Raw genomic sequence first — 5,450 nt, forward strand, 5'->3', positions numbered from 1 at the left:
CATAGCAGGCTCCAGGCTCTGAGCTACCAGCACAGAGCCCGACGGCGGGGGGGGGGGGGGGGGGGGGGGAGGGGGGGGGGCGGGGGCTCAAACTCACAGACTGGGAGATTATGACCTGAGTCAAGTCAGACGCTCAACCGACTGACTGAGCCACCCAGGCGCCTCTTGACCTTACCTTTAAAAATTTTTTTTCTAAAACTTGTGCACACCACTTCTGCTTATTTCCATGGCAAAAGCTCACTACACGGTCATTCTTTGCTCAAGGACAAACTGGAAATATAGCCTTTATTGTGGATGGTCATGGACCCATCAAAATTAAGAAGTTCTATTACTGAAATAAGGAGAAAAGGGCTAGTGAGCGACAATTATCACTCTCTGCCACAAACCTCTACCTAGAAAGCATCACAAAAACACAAGGGAATGAAAATGTGGCAGGCTAAGGACATGAAGGCAGTTTCCTAATTTAGATCTGCCTAAAGTCCCCAAAAGAGAATTGAGAGAATGGAGGTGAGTTTATATGCATGTAATGGGTGAGGACTTTCCATATGTATAAAAGACATAAATCCACACATTAGAGGTCACTAAAAATACTAAGTAAGAAGAAATCCAGCCTAGAATATTGACTGAAACTGACAACATAAAAGACAACACTTTTTTTTTTGGACAACATATTGTAAAATCAGTTGCATTATTTTCCTAGGGCTGCTGTAACACAGTAACACAGAGTGGGTGGCTTAATATATGAGAAATTTATTGTCTCATAGTTCTGGAGTCTAGAAGTCCAAAATACAGGTGTCAGCAGTCATGCTTCCTCTGAACTGGTGGGGAAAAGCCTTCCTTGCCTCTTCCTAGTTTCTGATGATCTGTAGCAAACCTTGTCCGTCCTTGGCTTGTAATTGCAACACTTCAATCTCTGTCCCCATTATCATATGATATCTCTTCATATGTGTGTGTCTCTTTTCCTCTCCTAACAGGACACCAGTCATATTGGATTAATGACTTCTCCAATATAAACTTATCTTAACTAATTATCCACAATTGCCTTATTTCAAAATAAGGTCCCATTCTTAGGTACTGGGGCTTAAGGCTTTAGCATATCTTTTTGAGTGATACAATTCAACTCATAACATCAGACAAATAAAAGATCAGCTTACTTACAAAGGCACAGTAATTAAAGTGACAGCAGACTTGTTAACACAAAAGGGAAGCCAGAAGACAGAATAATATCTTCAAGTGAGGAGAGACATCTTGGAATTGTGTACCCAGTAACGCTATAAGACCAAGGACAAAACAGAGACATTTCAAATAAACAACAGCACAGGGTTTATTACTAATTGATCTTCATTAAAGGAAAATATAAATGATATTTCAGAAAAAAAATAATCCTAGGGGCACCTGGTGACTCAGTCTGTTGGGGGTTCAACTCTTGATTTCAGCTCAGGTCATGATCTTCCAGTTGGTGGGATAGAGCCTCAAGTCAGGTTCTGTGCTAACAGCGTGGAGTGTGCTTGGGATTCTCCCTCTTCCCCCCCCCTTCTCCTCCTGCTCCTCCCCCATTCATGCACATGCACTCACTCTCTCTCTCTCAAAATAAATAAACATTTTTTTAAAAAGAGAACAAATCCTAGAAAAAGTTCTGAAAGGAGTATGGTGATCAAAGAAATTAGTGAACATGTGGAGATATCTAGAAAAATATAGTTTATAACTTCCCAAAACTGATCGAAGAAGAAATAGTAGGCCCAAATGTTTCTATAACAAAGAAATTTTCTTGGTATTAAATATTAAAAACTCTTGCATTAAAAAAAAAAAAAGTCCAGAAGGCTTTACAAATCAGGTCTACAAAATATTTAAGGAACAAATAATTTTAAACTTATTTTCAACTCTTCTGGAGAATTTATAAAAAATAGAGTTAGAAAATGCCCCCAATCCAACTCATTTACTGAAGTTAATAAAACATTAATACCAAAGTCAGACAAGGACAGTATAAGAACGTTGTTACAGAGTAATAATACTCATGACTAAAGGTGCAAAAATATTAAGTAAACCAAATGCAACAATATATTTAAAAGACAGTGTATTATAATTCGGTTGGGCCTACCCAGGTGTACAAATGTGATTTAATATTAGAAAATCAATTAATTTACTACATTAAGATATTAAAAAGTTATATCAAAGATTCACAAATAAAATAATATTTGATAAAATCTAGTACCCATTTATGATAAAAACTCTTAGCAAAACACCTCGTGTCCTAGCGACGCGCCTCGTTGCTAGGGGCGGAGGCCTGTGAGGCTGTGGAGTGTGGTGGCTGTGGACCCCTCCACCCCGCCCCCAACCGGTCTCAACTCCCAGCCTGGCCAGCCCGCTGTAATTACAGAGATTAGGAAGTGGCTGCCTGAACTATTTTCCAAAGGATAAACATTACAAAGCATTGAATGGCAGCCTCCCAAGAAAATGCTATTGGTTTGGGAGGAACACAACTTCCAGCCACAAGGAATGCTGCTGCTCAGGCGCCATCCAAAGCAAGCTCCTCCTCAGAAGGCTTTGTGTGGGTTCCATGCAGTGATGGGGAAGCTGCAAAGCAAACCCAAACACAGCGCTTATAAATACAGCAGGCTCGATGGAATTGTAGAAGAGAGAATTCAAACTAAAACTTGTCGGGAGTATAGCCCAGCCCACATGGATACTGTCTGTCTCTGCTGTTGCTGCTCTGAATTCATACCTGTATGTCTCTGCAGGAAAGCTAAGACAGTTGTGGCCTATAACTGGAAAACTAGAAATGTGGTTCAAAGGACATTAAGGAGGAATCATTAAGATAGCCTGTATTAACAAACCAAGCCAGGTCTTCAGCCTGACAGCCATGACAGGATGGTCATGATGTAGGGCTTGGATGGTGCCCTACAACCAAGGCAGTGGTTCTCTTGTCATCACGCTATGGTGCTCACTGGATTGGTTGTGAGTCTAGACTCGTCACACCTGTGCACTGGCTCTCAGGACAACACCCTGCTTCGGTGGGATGTTGGGACTGCACAGTGTTCAAAGAAAGCTTCCACCTCCAGGGACCTGGTCACAGACCTGTTCTGGGTCCCCCCAAAACCATACAGGCTTATGAAGATAAAACCATTAGATTATGGGATGGTCAAGGGTTACAGGTAGCTCATATATTTCCTGCAAAGAAACATATTCAGACCTACTGCAAGCTCAGTGAGTACAAACACAAGTATATCTCCTACAGCAATGGCTTTGGAAGGCAAGGCTGTGGAACTACATTGTGGGACCTAAGGCAGATGCAAACAGAATATGAATATAAGGAGCATTTCCTGTTGCATCCTGTGTGTTTCTACCAAGACCATTGGCCTTGATGTCTATAACTGCTACCTCATCACATGACTGCAAAGTGAAGATTTACTGGAGCCTGCCTGTTCACCTTATCCCTGGATGGATCAAGACCTTTGACTTCCTTGGCTGTTGCTGACCGCGTCTTCTCACTGTATGCAAGTTTTAGCAGAGGAATTCACCTACTCAGATATATAACCATATCGACAAAAATTTCATTCAAGTTACTTCTGAACATAGCATGCTGACTATATACCCTTAATGATATATAGTTGAGCACCTGGGTGGCTCAGTCTGTTAAGCATCTGACTTTGGCTCAGGTCATGATCTCACAGCTTGTGAGTTTGAGCCCCCCATGGGGCTCTGTGCTGACAGTATGGAACCTGGAGCCTGCTTCAGATTTTGTGTTTCCCTCTCTCTCTGCCCCTCCCCTGCTTGTGCTTTCTCTCAAAAATAAACATTTAAAGAAATTAAAAATAATATATAGTCTAATAACTACAAAAATATTTGAAAGTTACTTAGATTTATTGTTAGTGGCATCAATGGAATAGTAATTCTGAAACTATTTATTTTTTTAAGTAGGCTTGGGGCTTGAACTCTGGACCCCAAGATCAAGACCTGAGCTGACATCAAGAGTCAGATGCTTAACCAACTGAGCCACCCAGGAGCACTCCCCACCCCTCCCCCCATCCTTTTAAAAGCTAGATCACATTATTTCACCTTCATGCTCAAAGCACTCCAGTGGCTTTCTACCTTGTTCACAGTAAAATCCAAATTCTTACAACGGCCTTTAATTCCTACACGGTTTAGTTCCCTCTGACTCTTTGACCTTATCTGCTATTCTCCTTCTAGTTCATTCTGTGCCAGTTGTACTGAGTTCCTTGCTGTTTCTCAACCATGCCAAGCATGGCATGGGCTCTTGCCTCAAGACTTGCTCCTTCTCATGGGCACATCTTCTGCCAGATGGCTTCAAGGGTTGTTTTCTTACTTCCTTCAGGTCTCAGCTGTAACCATCCCTGAAGCCTCCCTGATTCCCTATGCAGAACAGCTCTCTCTCTACACGCTGGGGCAATAAAACAAAAAACAAACAAACAAAAGAAAAGCCATCTTTCCATGTCCTCCCTGCCCCCCCCACTTGTTTCATTTTTCTCCATTTGACATACTATATAGATATAGATATAGATATAGATATAGATATAGATATAGATATAGATGTACTATCTGTATCTGTATATATGTACATACAGATACAGATATATATGTATATCTACATATATATCTGTATATATAGATATACATATATACATGTATATGTAGATATACATGTATATCTGTATCTGTATGTATTATGCTTGTTTATGTATTTTCTATCTCCTCCTCTGAAATATAAGTTCTATGAGGGAAGGAACTTTCTTTTATTCCCTGTTTTATGCCTAGTGCTTGGAACATAGTTGGCACTTAGAAAAAAATTGCTTAATGAATAAATGAATGAGCAAATAATATTGGACATTTGGGTTACTTCAAGCTTTGTGTTTACAAAGTTTTGTGTATATTCCTTCCATATTTTATAATTAATTCCTTTGTATATATTCTCAAAATGAGATAATTGAAAAAATATTTTTTGGCTTTTAATAAAAGTTACCAAATTGCTTTCCAAAATAATTAATATAATTATGTAGAAGATACTAGTTATAAGATGTTCCTGTTAGGCATTATACTTTTGAACTTTTCCACAAATTTTATAGGAAAAACTAGCAAATGTGATTCTTTTCCCTTTTTTTTAAAATTTATTTATTTGGTTTTTTTTTTTTAGTAATCTCTAAACCCAATGTGAGGCTTGAACACACAACCCTGTGATCAAGAGTCAAATGTACTCCTGACTGAGCCAGCTGGGCGCCCTTCCATATTTATTTATAACTATCATTAGTATATTTAAATAAACAAATAGAATATAAATAAAAGTGATACTTTTAAAAAATTAAAATCTTACCCACAGGTTTTGTCAGGTTTATTCACCTTTGTGGCTCTGACCTATCTAACTGTACTTAAAGGTGAACTTAGTAATAGATTCTAAACATTACTTTCTGGGGCGCCTGGGTGGCTCAGTCGGTTAA

The 5,450-nt window shown here is 39.3% G+C and overlaps 1 pseudogene; it reads left to right on the forward strand.

The window, feature by feature from the left end:
* The first annotated feature begins 2,496 nt into the window (after positions 1-2,496).
* LOC106965467 (WD repeat-containing protein 31-like) lies at positions 2,497-3,584 on the forward strand (annotated as a pseudogene).
* Positions 3,585-5,450: the final 1,866 nt, after the last annotated feature.

Source organism: Acinonyx jubatus, chromosome B4 (genome assembly GCF_027475565.1).
Source record: "Acinonyx jubatus isolate Ajub_Pintada_27869175 chromosome B4, VMU_Ajub_asm_v1.0, whole genome shotgun sequence".
Lineage (NCBI taxonomy): Eukaryota > Metazoa > Chordata > Mammalia > Carnivora > Felidae > Acinonyx > Acinonyx jubatus.